The sequence below is a fragment of the Thamnophis sirtalis genome, unplaced genomic scaffold (assembly GCF_051295495.1).
Source record: "Thamnophis sirtalis isolate CommonGarterSnake01/CBP01778 unplaced genomic scaffold, rThaSir2_p1.2 scaffold_3, whole genome shotgun sequence".
Taxonomy (NCBI): domain Eukaryota; kingdom Metazoa; phylum Chordata; class Lepidosauria; order Squamata; family Natricidae; genus Thamnophis; species Thamnophis sirtalis.
The window spans coordinates 111,558,099-111,580,032 of NW_028261383.1; the positions used below are offsets into that span (position 1 = coordinate 111,558,099).

At 43.3% G+C, this 21,934-nt stretch overlaps 1 protein-coding gene across 3 annotated transcripts in view; it reads right to left on the reverse strand.

Moving 5' to 3' along the window:
• Nucleotides 1-21,934, reverse strand: part of FABP6 (fatty acid binding protein 6) — a 36,919-nt gene that overhangs the window by 11,575 nt on the left and 3,410 nt on the right. For 2 of the 3 annotated variants that reach the window (XM_087709686.1, XM_087709687.1), the window contains one exon: nucleotides 9,448-9,600. The gene's annotated coding sequence lies outside the window, so the exon portion shown is untranslated. Of the gene's footprint in view, nucleotides 1-9,447; nucleotides 9,601-12,159; nucleotides 12,599-12,708; nucleotides 12,925-21,934 lie in introns of those variants that run through there. The other variant, XM_087709689.1, reaches the window with a different exon arrangement.

Sequence of the window (21,934 nt, forward strand, 5' to 3'; positions counted from 1 at the left end):
TAAGTAAGCGAAGCAGACGCTGACACATATTTCGATACAGCGGATTTAACAATTAGGCTAAACCTAAGACCAATTTGTATAGGAGGCAGTCAATTTGAAGAGTTTGGACTGTTTTGCTCTCCAAAGCAGAATGGCCATGGATGATAGTGCTGAGAAACTAGCCTTAGGACAAGGCCCACCCCACCCTGAACAGGCTGAGGGATGATTGGTAGGTAAAGCATGTCAACATTGCGCTGCCTGCAAAACTTCCATACCAGATTAGTTACAGACAAGTTTACATTACCTGAGGCATACATTGAGGATGAGACGAACCAGGCGTGGGTTCCTGCCAGAGCCGTTTAGAACCGGTTCCAGATCCCTCCCCCCACCCATCCGCACATCATCAAGATGAAGAGCGAGAGGAGGAATTCTGGGAGTTGAAGTCCACAAGTCTTAAAACTGTGAAGTTTGAACACCCCTGGGGTTTTTTTTCTAAAGGGTTAGGGGTGCAAGGGTTTTATAACTTGACAGCTTTAAGACTTGCACACTTCAATGCCAGAGTTCATGAGCCAACATGACTGGAGGAGGAATTCTGGGAGTTGAAGTCCACAAGTCTTAAAGCTGTCAAGTTTGAACACCTCTGAGGTTTTTTTTCTAAAGTGTTAGGGGTACAAGGGTCTTGTAACTTGACAGCTTTAAGACTTGCGTGCTTCAAATGCCAGAGTTTCTGAGCCAACAGTTTGGTTGCTAAGCAAGGGTATTGTTAAGTGAGTTTTACCACATTTTACAAGTTGGCCACTCCCACCCGGTCACATGGCTGGCAAGCCACTCCCACAAAGCAGGCTTCACCTACAGAAGAGGTTCTAAAAAAAATTGAAACCCACCACTGAGATGTTTGTTGGATGTTTATTATACTGAGATGAATGCAAGTCATGAGGACAGGGCAGAAAAAAAGAGGTTGCTGAGACACGTTCATACTGACTTTGGTGCAAATGACAAAAGGCCCTGAGACAACATCCTTTCAATTCTAGGTTGGAAACTGAGTTTGCCTTGGTATTATTTAAGACTTCAAAGCCATTCCAAAATTGTATCTGCTGGCCTTTCTTGTTCTAATGAGATCCAAGTGTCTTCATTGGTCTCTTCATAGTTCTCCGCCAACATGCCCAATTCCAATTCTGTCTGGAAATTACAATAATTGTAGTCCAATCTGTCTGGAAGGGAAGTGTAATCAGTAAATACACTGATGTATTTACTGAGTAATTAAAATAAATGTATGAGATGGTGCCCTCTGGCGGGAAATACCAAGAACTGAATTGTCAACATTTTTAAAAAGAGGCTTTATCCCTTTGCATATTGAAAATTGGAGAAAACCAGAGGAGGTATTCAGCAGGTTCTGACCATTCTGGAGAACCGGTAGCGGAAACTTTGAGTAGTTTGGAGAACTGGTAAATACCACCTCTGGCTGGCCCTGCCCCCATCTATTCTCTGCCTCCCGAGTCCCAGTTGATTGGAAGGGAATGGGGATTTTGCAGTAACCTTCCCCTGGAGTGGGATGCGAATGGAGATTTTACAGTATCCTTCCCCTGCCATGATTACCAAGCCATGCCCACCAAGCCATGCCACGCCCACCAAGCCACGCCCACCAAGCCACGCCCACAGAACCGGTAGTAAAAAATCTGAATCCCACCACTAGAGAAAACCAGTGTCAAATCACCTTAAAACTACACTGCAACATGCATAAAGGAGAACAAAACAGGTGAACAGGTCCAAAGAAGCAGGATTGCAAGGCTTTCCATTCTTCTGGAAAGACTCATCATGGGAGGAAATAAAGTCTTCAGGATAACTCCCCCCCCCCCATACAATGGATTTTCAATCACATGTACATCCCTCACCTCAGAGGGATTGTGAAGTCTTTCTTATGGCCCTGTTGGCAGGGGAAAGCAAAATTGTAATTGTGTCGTCAATCACTGTCATAACGCTGTGGCACATCCATTAGGGAGACTAAAGGCACGTTGGCAACGCTGAGAGCACATCTGCCAGTTGCAAAGAAAAATGTGCAGCTGCTGTGATAAATGCTTGGGCAGTTCAGCACAACATTTGGGAGGCGCAGCGCTCTGCACCGAGCTACAGTCTTCTATGGCGGGATGATTTTATCCTGCAGGATCAGCAAAGTGGCACTGACAGAAATTTAGTGGAGGGCAAGAAGCTTCAAGGTGCAATTGCTGATTTCCTGTTTGGCAATCCCTGAAAATATTCTCTCTGTTAATGATGCAAAAGGGGAGGCTCCTACTGAAGGGGCAGTCAGTCCCCTTTGTTATCTTCACAGGATAAAGGAACTCTGGGTCACTCTGGGAAAGGGAAGACCTAACTGAAGATTTGCAAAATCTCGGCATTTCTTGAAAAGCAAAAGTCTCCTCATCTACATGGGAGAAATGAATGTGAGGCTGGTAGAATATGTCTTGCCACCTTTCCTGAGTCTCAAAATTAAAAGAGGAGCTCAATTCTCCAATTCACATTGCATTGCGAATGAAAGAAGAAATAAACAAACAGACATTTTTAAACCATTAGTGCAGTAGAGAAATGAAGGATTGCCCAGACCTGTATAAGCAGCACTGGGTTTTTTTCTTCCATGAGAAAGGAACATGGCTCGTGGTTACAGGAAACCATTAGGGCTGGTAAGCAAATAACTGGGAGAGGCAAAATGTGCCACGTGATGCCATTTGGTCTCACAGAAGGGGGGTAACCCAGCATGTCAGTAATCCTGAGTGCTCCCATTTAATGGTGGACAATGTATAATAGAGCAGAAACATAAACATGGGTGGAATCTAATACTTACGTATTTGCATTGAGTGTGTTTGAACATCTCTACTTATTCAGCAATGAATGAATAAGCGGCGTTGAGAATAAATAAATAAATAAACAAACAAACAAATACTGTTCTCACCGTGAAGCCTGCCACATATGCTGTGCATGCCCAATATTGCTTTGATATGCACACTCTTCCTATGTGTAAATGTTTGTACATATATGTTCATTAACATGGATAAATATATGTGTATTGTTTGTGTGCTTAATTCTATGGATATATAAACCACGTGTACATATGTACATCCATATCCACCACAAGCACCTCAATCAAGGTCACCATTTATGTCCTTTGCAGACTGTATTACACTCTGCAGAGATTTTGCAAATAGCTTGTATAGTTATGTAAAACTCCTAATCATTCCTGCAGCAAAACATGGTCTTGCACATCACTTGGACACAATGCCCAATCCCAAAGATCTCATAGGGATTATACAAGTGTTGCTCCGGCTTGATACTCAGATCAGCAAAAGAAATAATAATAGACAGCTCTCCTAGGGGTCTTGAAAGAATATTTACAACTAATTAAGAGGGAATGCAGAGACCTCCATAAAAACATGGGAACACAGACTTGGGAATCAGGCTCAGACCTGGTTGTGTATCTCCTTGACCTCCAAATCTTGGTCAGGGGAATGTTCTTTCTTTGTTCTCTGCTCTCCACCTCTCTAGTTCATGTTCCACTTCTGGTTCCTTAATATCTGCCCATTTATATCATAGTAAGTATGGCTGGTATACTTGGAATGTTTTGCATCCCCCCTCCCAGGACAAGGCTGGTTTTGTGTTATGAGGCAGGAACTGACCACCATAATTGTTTGGTGGAACCTGCTGGGCATGATCAAAATCTTTGTCTTGCAATAGCACATCTGCATCCTCTTCCTCCTCCCCAAACTCAGGTACATCCTCTTGCATTTCCTCCAGATACCCCTTACTCTCTGAATTCTGTAAACATTGGGGAAGAGGAAGAGATTGAATTATGCACCATTGCACCATACAATGTGCACAAGGTTTCTTCCTTCCTGCAGCCATCTGCAGTGACGTCAAAGTAGTGTGGTTCATGACTGAAGCACATGTGTGCTCACCTTCCACCTTTGCTATCCTGCCAAACATATATCATATGTTAACTATCAGCCCTGGAGCCATTGGGGGTGTTACTTGGAACACTGACATTAACATTGCACTTTACTTTCTGGAACCTACTAACAGTTTCTGGTTGAATCAAAGTGCCTACGATCACACATTATTATAGGCAAACCATTGTAGCAGAAGCATAATAGCACAGCTATATACAGAAGCTCTTCTGACTTCCCATAGTTCCCTGCAGCCCTGGGATTTTACTGATTTTACTAATTGCTTTGCTTTTGAGTGAGGCGGACGAGGCAAGGATTGTACCATATGGCTATTCCACCTGCTTTTCCCAAGGAAGGTTCCCTTAAAAACATAGGGAAAGCTTCAGAAATCCCACCCTTTGGGAAGAACTTTCTTGGAATAAATAATTGATGATCATGAAACAGATGGTGTCCAGTGCACCTTTTGAAAGTACCCATAAAAGAGGATTGACAGGGAAACTTCGGTTAGCAAAACGTAAGCCTGATATTGACATTTGGCAAACAGACACCAATCTAAAGCCCTCAACTGCATCATCTCTGATAGTGTTGGGTGAAGGTGTCTGTGCTCTCAAGAGTTGTTCTGCATTTTTCTCAAAGATTTCTAAAGTCCAATGGCAGAACTTCAGCTCCCTCTGCATCCTTTTCTTTCAGATTTCCAGAAGAACAATTATTCCATTCCTTTTCCATGTCCTTCCTTATTGGCATTTTGTTGGCTGCCTTCCTTGCTTGGTCATGTTTAGAAAGATTGTCTTTCTAAGAGTAGGCACGTGAGTGATCAAGATAGTGAGGGATGAAGGGATCTATTTCTTACTTTGTGCCTAACATCCAGAAATAGTTGGTGGGCAGCGCTGGAAAACACAGGCATCCGAACATACTTTTTTGGCTTGGGAGTGACAATAGCAATCACCACAATGCCAAATGATGACAAAGTCAGATTGGGGAAAGTAAAATTGTACTGTCTACCTGCCAAATAATGACACTAGGATTCTTTTCAAGAATATAAAACCTGCGATTAGAAGACTTGGTTAGCATGATGCAAAATGCCAGTCAGGAATTGTAGGTGCAAATGTCTCTGCGGAAACCAAATGTCCAGTTTCTTAAGTAGCCAAATCCAAAATAGCTGCAGAGGGCAATGATCTTCAACCAAATGGAAGGGATAAAGCCTAAAGTAACAAATGGAAGCTGGACAGATCTCAGCTTCCAAGCACGTCAATCAATTAAGGGTCAACGTGGTTCATACAATTATGCTAATGGCAAAAGCCCTGGTAGAAAAAGAGGGGAAAGGCTACTTTAAACCAGAAGAGTTAAGGGAGATTTTAGGTTTTCTTGGTTACGTAAGAAAAAACCAAAGCAAACACCAGTTCTGCCTCTTCCTCAACCACTTGCCACGCTGTGTAATTGGAGGGAAACCAACTATCTTTGATCTTTATATCAAAATGCAATGGTAGATTCAACATCACAAGCATGGTAGTCTCAAGGGTGCTTTTTCAAGAGGCAGCTGGACTTTCTGGTTTTTCTTTGAAGACATTTCATTTCTTATCCAAGAAGCCTCTTCAGCTCCATAGACATAAGCATGGTACTTTGCAACTCAATACTATTAACCAAAATAGGATTTTACAGATATGCATGTACAGGGAACAGTTTCTCTAACAATGTTCCGTAGAGCATAGTTCTAGCTTTTGAAAAATGCTGCATTGCTATCACAAAGCCAAGCGAGGGTCAGCTATTGTATAGAGGTTGAAGGTGCCCAGCTTCTACATTAGCAATAAAGAGTGCCTCCTTTTAAGACTGGTTGCAAATATTTGCTGTATTAATAATTGTTTATTGAAAATGAAATCTTTCCAGAGGGGAAATGGCAATGAAAAAGAGAAGTAGCACTCATGGAAATACCATTCCATGATAAAATAGTTTTAAAACAGTGGTGAGGGAAAGCAATAAAAACAAGAAAAGCATTCAGAGAGGGCAGCCGGAGAGCTACAGTCAATAGGAAGTGCCTGTTGGAAGAAATGCCCATCTGGGTTCAGTTCCTAGTGGGGAAGACACTGGAAACATGGAGACTACTTGGAAAGATGATTTTAAAGGGTGGACAGGACCACATGGTTTGAGGTCCTAGGGGGGAAAGGGAAGAGATATTGAGAGGGCCTTGGTTTTATGCCCCCTCTGGACTTTTGAATTTGAGCTTGCATTCTGATTGGTTGTCAGACTCCCATGCAGGGGCAACTCTGTAGGCTGTCCTGAGTCCTAAGCTTGGTTGAGCCTTGCTGGATAATGATGTAATGGCTTTGGGATTCTTTTTATGGCTCTGCCTGAAAGAGGAAGATCTTTGTTATATAGAATAGATTGGCTCAGGCCTTAATGGCCCATTGACAAAGGTGGGGGAGCTGAGTTTCTGCCTCCCTTTTAGGGGACACATTCTGCCCTTTTGATATTTCCTAAAATATTTCATTTTTCTAGGAGAGGGGTGGGTGCTGACTTCCTACATGGCAATATAGACGAAGAAGCAATCCTTAGGCCTCTCAACAGGGAAACAGCAGTTAATGGGCCAGCAATGAAAGTTCCACAAGGCACGCAATGGAGAAGTAATAGTCACTTGGGAAGGAGCTTTTAAGAGAATATAATCATTTTGAGAGAACAGCAATGAAAACAAAGGTAGCATTTACAAACCACTCAGCAGGGGAATGTAAGAGTAAATGGGAAATGGCAATGAAGGAGCAATATAGCCTTCACAGGGAAACAGCTTTTAAGCAGCCCTGAAGGAAACACCCTTGTGGATTAGCAGCAGTATTTAGAAGAGGAAGGCAAGCTCTGTAGGAACCCTTCTCTTTGCTTGAGAAAGAGGGGGGAGGGAGGGAGGGAGGGAGGGGGAGAGCCAGACAAAGCATTAGTAAATTTTGAAAGGAGGGATTGTGGGGGAGAGTGCCACATTCACCAATGTTTTCCAGCTGGATCCCCTCAAAAAAACAAAAATAATACCCCTCCTTGGCTTCCAGAAACCATGATTCTTCTAGAGTTTGGACTCAGACCATTTCAGGGTATGGAAATCGATCTCCTGCTCCTCTGTCTGGAGTGAACCCAGCTAATCTTCCAGGATATGAAACCTAACTCAGGCAGGATTGCTCCAAGGACCCAGCAACAATATTCTTCTGAGGTCTGAGGCAGCAACATATGAAGGCCCAGCAGCCCCCACAGACAGAAAGTTCAAGCCAAGCTTAATAAAGAGCCCTGACAGACCACTTTCCACTTTGTGGTCATACTGGCTATGATTAAACCTAGTCTGTTAAGGAAACCACGCCTCAAGTGGTTCCAAAATTGGGGAGGAGAGAGAGGAGTGGTCGGAGCTGGATTCTTTTTGGATGACTTCGGTTATTCATGAAAAGAGAAGATTAAGCTGAGATTTCTTTTACTGGCTGATTAGCTAAAAAAATCAGAGATTATATACTATGCCCTATCTACCCAAATGAGTCATCCATTCCTTTGGGGCAGGATCACAAAAGATTTCCCTTATCTGTCTGTAAAAGATGCCCTTCCTCCAGAGTGAATAGCACTGATGAGATTTGTAATCCAGTCAACAGAAGGTCAATGTGTTTTCTACTTCATCTTCCCATCATTCCAGTTTTAACCCTAAAGGTAGCACTGTCATAATAGATGGCCAAAAGGTCATATGTACAGAAGAAACTGGAAGAAAGATTGAGAATGAGGCAATAAATGACTTTCTATGCATGTATGTATTTACTCAATGTGGCCACCTGTCTCACCACAACAACTCTAGAGGAATGATAATTAAAATTAAAAAAAACCAAATACAATACAATAAAATAAAATATTGAAACCTATTAGAGCAACTAAGGTAAACCAATTTGCTACACATGAGCAATTTAATGTAATCCAACTAGCAATCTGAACCCCATGCCTGGCATCTTCAAGGATCTGCAAAATATATCACTTGCTAAAAGATAGGTACCTCTCATAATTTTTTCTTGAGATAGGCTTACTTTTTAGCCATCTTTGAAAAATCATTTCAGGATATGTTTCCCACTTCTGAAGAGGAAGAATCTGGATAGTGGATGTGCCAGGACTAGGAGACAACAGAATAAAACAGAAAGTACAGAAGATAATAACAAAAAAGGCCTGCAAATAGAACAAAAGAAAGGAAACATAGAACTAATTTTAATAGGCACCCTGGGTGCAATCCCCCAAAAAACTTGGGCATATTTTAACCCCATTGGCATTGACAAAATCACCATGTCAATTGCAAAAGGCAGCTTTACTTGAAAAGCTTATATCCTTTTGTTGATACTTTAGCATAATCAAACATTTACATGTACCTATCCCAGGTTTTTGGGAAGGAAGCAATATAATACGTGAAAAAAATGCCAAATCCAGTCTAAACATCTGGCTGATTGTGTGACAAGCCATCATAATAATTTCCTTTCTGTTGCTAGTGTGCAGGTGATGTTTCATTGGTATATTTATGGGAACACCCCGCAAAGCACCTAACTTCCATACTAATCAAATGCCTCACCTTGCAGTACTCACAACTATGTAAACATGGCTAAAGGTGTGATGAATAAACAAATGGGAGGGGGAGAGGTGGCTGGAGGAGCAAGTGAAGGTGAAAATAATTGACAAAATAAAAGACAACAAGTAACAAGCTGTTGATGCTGGATTGACTACCATAGTCAATCATAGAGGATTGACTCATAAGCACAGAGGAAGAAGAAACCCTGGGTGTCTGGGAAACCTTTTGGTAATGAGAAGAAAATGACAGCTAGGGTTAGAACATGGAACATTACATGGCCTGAAATTGTTCACACTGGTTTGCAAACGTTCTGGTATTCTTGACTCTCCACTGCAAATAGAAAATGGGGAGGTATAACAGCAAAGTCGCATGAGACAGCATAACTGACTAACTGAAGGATCTTCAAATGCATGTCTTTGCGTCAGAAACGTAATTAGGGTGGCTGCTTCCTTTTGTGTCATCAACCCATTTCTACTGCACAGCAATCTTCTCCCCCCCCCCTTCAGTTTCATGACCAGTTAATAAAAGAAAAGACGGGCTATCCTCAATGGACATATAGAAAAATGGGGGTCAAATAAATAGTCCAGTTTTTTTTTAAATCTAGAATTTTCTGATTTTGTTTTTACCGTGCTATAGGTTTAATGGGAAATTAACGTGTGCTGGTAAAGAAGGCAGCATTCAATATTTGTCTGAAACATAAATTGCTCCGATCTGCCTCAGTCTTTGTTGATGTTAGGAATAAACTAGCATTAAACAGCTAATTTGAATGTAGGTATATGTTGAGGATTCAGAAAATCCTCCACTTACGACCGGGAGGCCAGCAACAGTCTAGGCTGCGCCCTGATTGGCTGAGGCACAGCATAGCCTGTTGCTAGCCAGCCGAGCCAACCTGATTGGCCAGGGTACTGCGTCAGCAGTTGCTAGACGCTACCAAGCCTCCCATTGGTCCCCCTGTTCAAAACTACCGAGTATAAATACCTTGGCACGGAATTGTTGTTTTTGAATCGCTGTCAGCTCCTACTTCTGAATAAACTCCTGTTGTTATTGTTACGTCCTGGCTCTCGCGTCGTTCCTGCCTCGATCCTCTAAACTGGTGACGAGGATGGGATCCAGCGATTCCCGAAGCAGAGCCTAGGACAGAGCGAGAAGAGATTCAGCCATAGCCGCTCAAGCCGCGTCAGACCGCCGGTGCGACGAACCGCTGAATTTTTTTTTCTTCTCTACGCTCCCCGACTACTCTCTCTCGAGTCTACTGAACTGACACATCTTCCGCAGCGAACATGGCATCCGTCTTACCGCCCTTCACTCCCTTCGGAGCCGCTGGTGAAACCTGGGAAGGTTTCATGGAGCGATTCGAATGCTATTTAATAGCATCTAAGAACCACAACCAACCGGAGGCAGAAAAATGCAGCTTCTTTTTGAGTTGTTGTGGGCCCACGATGTTTGCGTCCGCCAGGGCTTTAGCCGCCCCGTGGCCTGTATACCAGCTCAGCTGGGACACGCTAATGTCCCGGCTGAAGAATCACTACGCCCCAGCGACCTCCTGCATCGCTCGCCACTTCGCGTTCCGCCGGTGTGTTCAGAAGCCGGCGGAAAGCATCAGCCAATTTCTGGAGTCGCTCCGCGTAACGGCGGCCCACTGTGACTTCCAAAATTTGGATGAAAACTGGTCGAGCAATTCGTGTGTGGGGTGAAGGACATTAACTTGCGAAGCCACCTCCTGCGACACCCCGACATCACAATGCAGCAGGCCGTGGAAGCTGCCAGAGCAGCCGAGCTCTCTGAGCAGTCCACAGCCAATATGCAACGCCTGCAGCTCTCCCTGCTGCCTCCTCCGATGCTGGCTGGGTGCCCTCCGGCCTGCCCCTTTCGGCTGCGGACGTCGCGGCTCACACTAAGGCCGATCCTGTCCTGGCCCAGGTCTGCTCGTGGGTCTTAAGGGGATGGCCCTTGGGGAAGGTAGCCGATTGCTTCCGGCCGTTTAAAGCCCGGCAAGCAGAACTGTCCCTTCATGGCAGCTGCCTCATTTGGGGGGATCGGGTGGTGATCCCTGCTGCGTTGCGGACCCAGGTCCTGCCTCTGCTCCACAAAGACCACCCCGGCATAGCGCGGATGAAAGCGTTAGTCCGCAGCTATGTCTGGTGGCCTTTGCTGGACTCAGAGATAGCGGCCTACGTAGGCCGCTGCACTACTTGTCAACTCTCCTGGCCTAACCCCCCAGCTGGCCCTTCTCGAGAGTGGGAGGCTCCGAGAGGCCCATGGTCCCACCTCCATGTAGATTTTGCCGGCCCCTTCCATGGCCAGACATTCCTGATTGTGGTAGACGCCTACTCTCGCTGGGTGGAACTGGTCCTCATGACCTCCACCTCAGCTGAGAGTACGGTCAGGGCCCTTCACCATTTGTTCACAACCCATGGGTTGCTGGACGTAATCGTTTCAGACAACGGGCCCCAATTTACTTCTACCACATTTCAGGAATTCCTGGCCTGTCAGGAAATCCGGCACGCGCCCACAGCCCCGTACCACCCGGCCTGCAATGGCCGGGTGGAACGGGCGGTCCGCTCAGCCAAGGAGGCACTGGGCCGGATGGACCGGGGCGACTGGCAGTCAAGGGTGGCAGCTTACCTGCTAAGCCAACACTCCACCCCCTGCCCAACGATCAACAAAAGCCCCGCGGAGCTCTTGATGGGCCAGCTCCTGCGGACCCCCCTGGATAGGCTTCACCCGCTCTATTCGGGGGATCAGCTGTGCAACCTGGGGGTTACCCCTCCCCGATCCTTCCGTGTGGGGGACTTGGTTTGGGCCCGGTCGTTCTCAGGGGATCCTAGGTGGGTGGCTGCCTCTGTAGTATCCATAACTGGCCCCTGTTCCTACAGGGTTGGACTGGCCGATGGATCCGAGTGGAGGCGCCACATGGATCAACTAAGGAGGCGCCTCCCTGCGGAGACCGGCGGCCCGAGGGATCCAGGGCCCAACGACACAGCTGCCTGCCAGCCGGTCCCAACATTCCAGGCCTTTCCCCAGGCAGGCCTCTCCTACCCTCTGTTTCAAGAGTTTCAAGCTCCAGTTGAGCCTCCTCAATCCGTCAAGGCGCAGTACGACAGGGCCTTCCCCAGTTCAGGCCCTACCTTCCCAGGCACCCCCTATTGGCAGGCACCTCTGCAAACTCAACCCGAAACAGTTTTCCCACCAAGTTCCAGCTACACTCCTTTGCCGGTTGCCGTCTCCCGGCAACGCGAAGTTTCCCCTGTGGCTGCGCCCCCTCGGCCCGGCCTACCTGTTTTGTTGAGCCCGCCTTCTGGGCCGTTCCAAAATGGCGTCACTCGGAGCTCCACTCCCTTTGGGGAGGAGCTACCACGAGCAGGTCTTACCCCTCCGATGACTGCAGGCGAACTGCGAAGATCTGGGCGGGTCCGGCGCCGCCCCGCCTACCTAGAGGACTACACATGCTCCAACCAGGGGCATGCGCTCTAAGCCGGGGGGAAGGGGTGTTGAGGATTCAGAAAATCCTCCACTTACGACCGGGAGGCCAGCAACAGTCTAGGCTGCGCCCTGATTGGCTGAGGTGCAGCATAGCCTGTTGCTAGCCAGCCGAGCCAACCTGATTGGCCAAGGTACTGCATCAGCAGTTGCTAGACGCTACCAAGCCTCCCATTGGTCCCCCTGTTCAAAACTACCGAGTATAAATACCTTGGCGCGGAATTGTTGTTTTTGAATCGCTGTCAGCTCCTACTTCTGAATAAACCCCTGTTGTTTTTGTTACGTCCTGGCTCTCGTGTCGTTCCTGCCTCGATCCTCTAAAGTATACACGACCCAAGGACCCACATAGTATCTATGTTGGAGATCCTGTAACTCCATCATTTATTATGCAATGGCAATCACGCCTAGAGCACAATATGCTGTGATGCATAAATAGGGTGTGTGACCTGTGTGCTGATTTGGCAATCACAGCCTTTTCAAAACAAGGTTTTGGGAAGTGTGAGACAAAGCATATGGCTGGGCATAACGTGCTGCATTGAGAGGCTGAAGATCTCAAGGCTTCATTCTCGATGAGGATGCAACAGATCTCAAATCCGCACTCAAGGGTTGGCAGAGAGGAGCTGAGGACATGGCTTAGGTACATAAATCACTGTTATTGCAAATACAAGAAGTTGTAATCATGAAGGAGGACAGCCACTGTAAAATTATTATGCCTGCTATTTATAACAGCTTTATAGATTTACATTTTTGGTCTCTTACTTTCCTGGCTCTCAGCTATGGATGTAGAGGACATCACTATTACATTCTCATTACAGTCTGGTCTGAAGTTCTGCTCCTGCTTGCCAGCTTCAAGCTTCACAGAGGAGATTCTCTGAGAGAGACAACTTCAGGGGGTGGGGCTTCATTGCAAGCTTGGCTTCACTAGCTTGTTATTTCCCATCATGCATTGGGAATAATCAGTAGACAGGTTTTTTTTTTCTTCTCTTCGACAACCAAAATGTGAATATGATTAAAACGAAGCAAAATATTAAAAGCCCAACAAAACAAAGTAACAAACATGCATAGAAAGATAAAAAGATGAAAAACCATTAGAATCATTTTGCATAACTACAATTCAGATGCAATAATTACATCTATGTAAGCATTACTATGACTCAATTTTTAAACCCTTGATCACGTGGAATTGCACTGCTCAGTTATTCCTTTCCGCCAAAAAGATTCAGTTCAATGGCTGAAAATGGACAGATTGCATTGAGCTAGTCTTTAGCATCTGGTACAGAGGTGGGTTTCTACCAGTTGGTACCAGTTGGGGCGTACCAGTAGTTGTAATTTGGCCTGGGTCGCAGAACCGGTAGCAACCCAGGCTGGCCACACCCCCAAACCGGTTTCCTGGCCTCCGCTGCCGTTGTCAGCATGTTTTTAATTAGCTTTGCATGGTATTCATGCATGTGCAGAACAATTTACAGTGAACTGTGCATTCGCAAGCAACACACATAAACGAGCAAAGTGCGCACAAAGCAAAATGGTACCAACACCAGTAGGAACCCACGCCTGGTCTGGTATATAAGCTACTTTCCAGGAACACATGGTAATCATTCTGCCAACTGCCTAAGCACAAGTCCAGAACTAATCCTACATGGACCAAGTCCAGATTTTTGAACTATAATTAACAGTACATAAACATCCGTGAATCTGAACTTTCTCCCAGTCAATAAGAAACTACCACTACAGGTAGTCCTCATTTAGCAATCACAACCAGAATACAAACACAAGTCAGTCATTAAGTGAAGTGGTTAGTAAGTGAAACTGTGACTGCTTATGATCTTCAGTTTTCCTTTGATTTACAGAGATGTGAAGGTTGTAAATGTGCACCTCATCAGTGTAACTTAATGAGGCAGCCGCTAAAGAGTACCACCTATATACAGCATCAAATCGGGGTGGGCTGCTGGGAGTTCGCACGGGCTTGGGTGATCCTCTAGCTAAGATTCTGTCTAGTTTGGCAAACCCCCAAATGCCATCCTTGGCTGGCCATGCCCACCCCGCCCCTCCACTCCCAGGAGTCTCCATGTGGCCCTTTCATCATGCCAGGTAAGTGCAGAGCCCGCATAAAGGCTCGGGGAGAGGGGGAAACAGGCCTACCAGAGGTTCCAGAAGTCCAGAAATGGGCCTGTTTCCAGCCTCTGGAGGGTCTCTGGAGCCTGGGGGAAGCATAAAATATACTTGTTTGGTTTAAAATATACTTATGTTCTGCCGTGTGACCATAACAGATCTAGGAATTGAAAATTCTGTAGATGTAACCAAAATCTGAATTGGAACAATTAGTCTCATCCTTTAATCTATTTCTACATTGCCATTTTTTTGCTGGATTGATCCATTCTATCTTTCTGAAGAAACCTTTATTCTAAACATCAATCTTCCTTATGACAAGCTTGATTCTGGTGTGTCCATTAACATCCACAGTTTCCTTGGCAGAAATATTTGCCATTGCATTCTTCTGGGATCTTATGACTTCCCAGTCTGGCCTATAGCCCTGATATTTCTTTCATCTAAGTCACTCCTTAGCATTTTTTCAAGATCAGCTAGAATTTACTAATGACTTTCTATCGTTGCTCTGTGTTCCCTTCCTTCCATCAGGGTGGTTAGTGGTTAAGGCATCAGGCTAGAAACCCGAAGACGGTAAATTCTAATCCCATTTTAGGCACAAAGGCACCTGGGTGACCTTAAATCAGTCACTCTCTCTGGGAGTGGCCATCAAAAAAATCAAACACTGACTCAAAAGCATGAATAATAAAATAATAAAATAAACTATAACATTGAAAGAACTGTATCATTCTGAGTCAGCCTAGAAGCCAGAGAGAATGGCTCCATCATGGCCATCACCCAAAATAAATGCAGTCCAATTAAATAATACGTTGCACAAAACGATAAAAATGTAACTATGATGATCCCCAGCCCAAACAAGCAGCTGACCCTGGATCAGAGATGTTTTCTTTTTATCTGCACAGAGAGGAGTCTGAGCTGGGTTTGGAAAATATGGAGAGAAGCCAACGCGGGGAAGCCGGAAGAGGAGTCCTTTTGTGCAGCAAGTCTCACTTCCTCAGTCTTTGATGAATGGGGGTATTCTGTGGTGGAGGATGCAGGACTAGGCCTGAAAGACCAAAGACCTGAGGTTTCACCCTCTTCCAGATATACACAAAGGCTGTTCAGCATTGATGGTTTCACCATCCATCTTAGCCATTTTCAGTTGCTAATCAACCCCATTTTCCTGCCTCACACCCAGGCTGAACAGGCCCACTGTTGTGAAACACAATTGTCACTCTACTAGAGGGACTTAATAGCGGACGCTGCATTTTATCCTGAAGATGTGCTTGTACAAACAAACCAAATGTATCCCTAGGAGCATATGTTTGTGGCAATTCACTATTTCTTTATCTTTTTTATCTCCAAGTCCAGAAAAAAAAGAGTGTTTGGTTCCAACATTTCAATCTTTTTCTTAGAAGGAAAACCTGGGTTTGTACTCAATCTGGTTTTAAAAAATCTTATTTTTACTTGGGCAGTATTATATGACATCACTTTTATTTGCATATGGGTATATTCCAAACTAAATTCTCTTGTGACTTTTCATTTTTCAGGCAGTGTAATGCATCATCTAAGACTAGCCTTTTCATCAGCCTTCAGTTTAATTATTTTCCTGTGAGAATTCAGGAAGAAAATAAATGGGTTTTTAGTGAGAACAATGAACCATTTTCATTTGATGTTTGGAATTTTAAAAGACAAGAGCTTTGTTAACCGTTACTCATGAACACATTTCTTTCTACTTCTTCAAAAAGTCAACATGCAGGGACAGGAAAAAGTTTCTGCATAAAAGATAGTTACAGTGCACAGATTCTTTTAAAGCAGCCATCAGGAAATGTAAATATAGCCACCCAAATCTTATCAAATCCCAGGGTTATCCCTAGGGCCTGATGAAAAAAATTCAAGATGTAGTTATGACAAGGAGATTGGATTTCTGCCTGTTTTTTTTTATATGATGCATGTAAAAAGCAGGCAGATTTTCAATCACCCTTGATTTTTTTGATTACATACCACAGCCATCCCTGAAGACAATCCCTCAGATAACCAGATCCAGAGCTATATAGGGCCTTAAAAATTATAAGCAGCATCAAAATATCCAGAAGTTGACTGGCAACCAGTACAGTTCCAAAACAGTGACATCATCCAATAATATGCAGTATTTAACTGCCTGGCCCATTCATTCTGTACCAGCTGTAGCTTCCAAATGCTCTTCCAAAACAGCCATACTTATAGCTCATCCCAACTAGGAAATACTGTAAATAGTGATTGTGAAGAGTCTCCCAGTTCAGGAATAGAGCAATTGGGGTACATACTACCGCTATGCAAATGCTCTCCTAGCTAGAGTTATAGGAGTTGTAAATCTAAAGGAACCCTCAAATTGCAGCCTTTTCTGAATGAGGAAGTTCAACCTCAGAATCAAAGATGAATTTTCCTTGGAATCCATAAACCAAGAGCTACTCTTCTTGGAAGGATTCATTCAGAGTCTGCTCTTCCCTATCCAAACCTGATAAGAGTCCAAGCTCTAGGACAACATTTCTACCTACTATTTCAAGCCAGTGAAAAGATATATAATTGGCTATCATTAGCAGGCTGATGATACTGAGCCCAATGCCAATGGATGCCCTACCCAGCATTGTCTTATAACTTAAGATAGAATGGAGAAACTCACGAGGCTTCCAGAAAGTAGACATCCCCAGGCTGATATCTTGCACCAACAAATAGAACTACCTTTAGTAAGGAGAACCACAGCAGATGGTCCCTTGGAGGTGGTTCAGAAGAATATCATGGTAAGTGGTGTGAGAGACCAAGGGGGACCATGGTAGTGCAGCCCCACTAGCTATTAGCCCCAAAATCCAGAGGGTGTGTTTCTGAGAAAGAAACATTTCTGAACTCTTTCCATGGAGCAGCTCCTAGATTGATGGTGATGTAGCCCAGTACACAAACTGTCCCAGGTTATATTCGGATTTCTGCTGATAAAAAGAGGACTACACCACCAGGAAACATGCTGCTCCAGACTAGCCTGTAGGGCAATCAAAATGTAACAGAGTTTCCAGAGAAAAATCCAACTAGAAAACTCAGAATTAAAAGCTGGCTCTCTACTGACAGCCGCAACATACCTAGACCTGCTACAACCTGCACAGTACTTTACTCAAAGGTCTCATCCACTAGCACTTCTAGTAAGCTCAGGCTTCTGCAAGACAGACAAGACGAATTCCAGTGGCAGAAGAGGAGCTAATCAGCCTTTCAAAGACTTGAAACAAATCCTCAGCTACAAAGATCTATAACTCAGCCATAGTTCCTCATTTCTTATCAACTAAACAAGAGGGCTCTGCAACTCTTCTCTAGCACTCCACACACTGTATTCTAACAATATTGTTGCCTCTCAACTGGAAAACATGTATGCACGCTTACCTACTAATACCCCAAGTATGAGGCTAGTTATCCTCTACACCAGTGGTGGGTTTCAAAAATTTTTAGAACCTCTTCTGTAGGTGTGACCTGCTTTGTAGGAGCGGCTTGCTGGCCATGTGACCTGGTGGGAGTGGCTTGCTAGCCATGTGACTGGGTGGGCATGGCCAACTTGTAAAATGTGGTGAAACTCACTTAACAACGCTCTTGCTTAGCAACCAAAATGTTAGCTCAGAAACTCTGGCATTTGAAGCACACAAGTCATAAAACTGTCAAATTACAAGACCCTTGCACCCCTAACCCTTTAGAAAAAAAACCCAGGGGTGTTCAAACTTGACAGCTTTAAGACTTGTGGACTTCAACTCCCAGAATTCCTCCTCTCGCTCTTCATCTTGATGATGTGCGGAAGGTGGGGGGAGGGAGCTGGAACTGGTTCTAAACGGCACTGTAGATTTGTGGAACCTCTTCTATAGAAGAAGTTAGAACTGGCAGGAACCCACCCCTGCTCTACACCCTAAAATGTTCTTAGTATCCACCCATAAATTAACTTGCAAATCCAATAATTTGACTAGCTCAGTTCTACTATATTATATAGGCTAAACCCAGCACAGTTTATCTTCCTACCTTGATTACCATATACTTAAATTATTTACTGCTAATGTTCAATTCAAAGCAAAGGTCTATAAAATAAATTTGCCCAGTATCAGAAACTCAGTTAAACTTATTTATAAAAAGCAAATATATCAGCCGTGATTAGAATGCAGTTCTGCAGGCTACTTCTGCTGTCTGCCAGTTGCCTGCAGTTTGGCAGTTGGATTCTCACCGGCTTAAGGTTGATTCAGCTTTCCATCCTTTCAAGGTCAGTAAAATGAGGACCCAGATTGTTGGAGGCAGTATGCTGATTCTGTAAAATTGTGAGAGAGGGCTGTAAAGCACTGTAAAGTGGTATATAAGTCTAAGTGTGATCGCTACATATACCAAAGGTTTATTACACAATAAAATGTCTGCAATTGAAATAGCACTAGCACTTATTATATACCACTTCACAGTGCTTTCACAGCCCTCTCTAAGCAGTTTACAGAGTCAACATAATGCCCCCAACAATCTGGGTTCTCATTTTACTGACCTCGAAAGGATGGAAAGCTGAATCAACCTTGAGCCTGGTGAGATTTTATCTGCCAAATTGCAGTCAGCTGGCAGATAGCAGAAGTTGCCTGAAGTACTGCACTGTAACCACTGCCCCACTACGGCTCTTAGAAATAGAAATGGATTTGACAATGTACAGTGTACATAGAATTGTATACATTGGTATCTAGTTTTATATTTTGAGAATTTTATTATTATAGTCCAGATCTCAGAAATCTATCCAAGTAATCACACAAGCACGAATATACAACTGAAATCAAATGAAAATGGACAACAGGGATAACCCATTTTGTATCCCAAAGCAATATCCAACAAAATTAGCACAAAAACTTTAGAGTTTTCAGAGAGCATCTACCTTATCAGTCTACAATCTCTTCCTTAAAATTGATTTTGAAAGGATTGCATCTGTCACAACTGAAGCACCTTTCCTAATTTTGGGAAATTTTCTTTGGGTTTCCTTTTTTTTTTTTTTTTTTGCTATAATATATATTATGAAGATCTCCTGTGAACCTTGTACACATTTTGTTTTTGATTGGCTCTGATCACAGTATTCCCACTCCAAAAAAGACCTTCAAGAAGCCAGCACTGACAGATAGGCCTAATGAAATGATCTTCCTCAACCCATCAGATCAGGAAATGACTGAAGCACTAAACAACAAATGGGACTGTTCTACGAGGGAGACTGATTTCTTTTTCTCATGGACCAATGCGGCTATCATGATGGTTTCAATACTACTCTGTAAATGGCTTTGCCTGCCAAGTAAATGTTACAAAACATAAGACTTCTGCCAAGAAGAGGAGAAAGTAGCCCACAAAGGACTTACTTTTCTAATCATGCAAATTGACCGAGTTGCAGGAAATAAATCTGCTGATTAAGGCAGGGTGTAGAGTGCCAAGTGCTATTGCTCATGCTAGGAGTGGAATAAAGGAAGGAGAAGAGAAGAGAGGTTCTGTAAGTACCCTACAGTTTTTAAAGGCTCCCCGCACCTATTAATTATCCTACTCCCAACATCATACCCTGTAATTCCTATAATTCCCAGCAAGAATAACTGATAGACGGTGGTAAGTCCAAAATGTTTAGATTGTATTAAATAATTTAATGTAAAACAGAACACAGCTGCTGAAGAATTTATTTTGAAGATGAGAACCTACAATTGTGCTAGCAAGTGTTTCTTGATGCAAGCATTTCTCCTTAGACATGAGCACTGGCCTACCAAAGGAGAAGCTTGTTCTGCTGCCTGCTTCTTCTCCCACTGAAGCCCATTTCTGACTGCTGGGAGGCCTCCACTGAAAGAAATGTTTACACTATCTGGATACTGGGAGAACTTCTACTTTCTCGATTTTTATTTTTCATGGGCTCCTAAAGGCACACAAGAGGAGCCTACAAGAGAAAAGAAATTGGCAATGGCAGCCCTAATTTCAGAATAACAGAGTTGGCCTTGGAGGTCTTCTAGTCCAACTGTCTGCTTAGGCAGGAAACTATATATACCAGTTCAGATAAATGACTGTCCAATGTATTCTTAAAAACTTCCAATGTAGGAGCATCCACAACTTCTGGAGGCATTTTTTTGGTCCTGCATATGTTTGAATGCTATGATTCTTCTTTCATCCTCTAGCTAATGTTGGCCAGCACTGAGACAGGAAATACCTTTTTATCTCCTCTATAATAACAAAAACTACAGGGCTTCCAAAATACTTCTTAACAGATATGAAGCAGCTGTCTACCCCTGAAGGCTAATGGGGTAGGGCTTTCAGTTTGTTTGTTTGTTTGTTTGTATATACATATACATACACACACACACACACACACACACACACATACACACTTTCTGGGGTGGGTCCCCTTCTCATCCTTTTCATAATGATCTAACAGCTGTATCATTTTATTCATTTCTCCTTCCTTTCTTTTCAGGATGTCTTCTACAGCAAAAATACTGAACCAATATTAGTAGTAACAAAGTCTGTCTTCTTATGGAAAATGCTTTTTTCACTTTCAACCCTTCCATAACACTGCAGATGTTTTCATACCAGATAAAAAGCAGAGTACCATGATTATCAGGCTTTTTTTTCTGGGCCAAGGGAAAACTATCATGAATGTGACTCAGAAAGTTCTTCAGCAAATTTATATTTCATAGTACAAAACTCCACAAGAACTGTTTACAGGCCAACCTCACACAAATGAGGGCAGGAACTCATTATCCTAGAACAATATTAACCTTTGTGTAACACATTAAACAACAGCATTTTTCCAGATAAGCCACGTGGACTGGCTCCCCTTTCATTAGAGGCACAGAATATATTTACATAGGTGCATTTTCTTAAGAATCATCTGCCAGTACATCTATTTTTAGTTAACTCAAATGCAGTCATAATTGCAAAGATTATCCTAGAAAACTTCTGGCTTGATTAGTTCTGACATAATACATTGGGTCAACTCAGCCAACTGTAAGTTGTAAACCATTGGTTATATAGCAAGTGTTTTGAGAACTCAACCATTTGTGATTAATTAAGCATATCAAGGTTAAGCAAACTACAGCTTTATATGACATGCAAACTTACTTCCTGTTAGCTCTCTTAATATTTTGCCTATTCTTTTATTTATTATTCAGGACTTCTTTTTCTTCAGTCTGTATACAGACAGACACAACACAATACATTAGAAAACTGCATCACTTAGCATAAAGGCTAATAAATGGATGTCATGTGACCTAAACATCATTTATAAAATTTATGTCAACATGTATAAACTTTTTTGTGGTTCATTCATGTTTTTATTTTTAAATATATATATATTTATATCATACCTTTCATTCAGGATTACCAGGTGACCTACACAGCACTCCTTTCCATTTCCCCCCCAAAATGAAGTCACCATATAAGTTCCATCAAGCTAAGACTAGAACTGAATCTGGGTTCCCCCATTCATAGTGAATAATGACTTTCTAAATATATTCACTGCTGCCTCCTTAATTTAAGGGGAATTCTACTTTTCAACAAATTTGGCCTGGATGAAAATCCTTGCAGGCATTCAACAGATGAAAACACGGAGAAACCCAACTGCATTGTTAATAAAGGCTGACTGAAAAGTTGTCAACTTTATTTTCATCTTAATGGGGCTGAGAAGCATCTAGGTACATTTGCAAGCATTCACAGATAATTTCCATTAGATAATGTACTTACCAACCAATATGTGCAAGATAAGCTCAGAGACAAGAGGGTGGCATTCATTTATCACTGCACTTTGCATGATCCAAATTAATCTTTGGGGAAGTCTCAAAAAATTATGACTACATGATTGGCATACAGATTGGCATCATCTGAAAAGGGGGCTCCGGTTATGTAATTCCACATTATA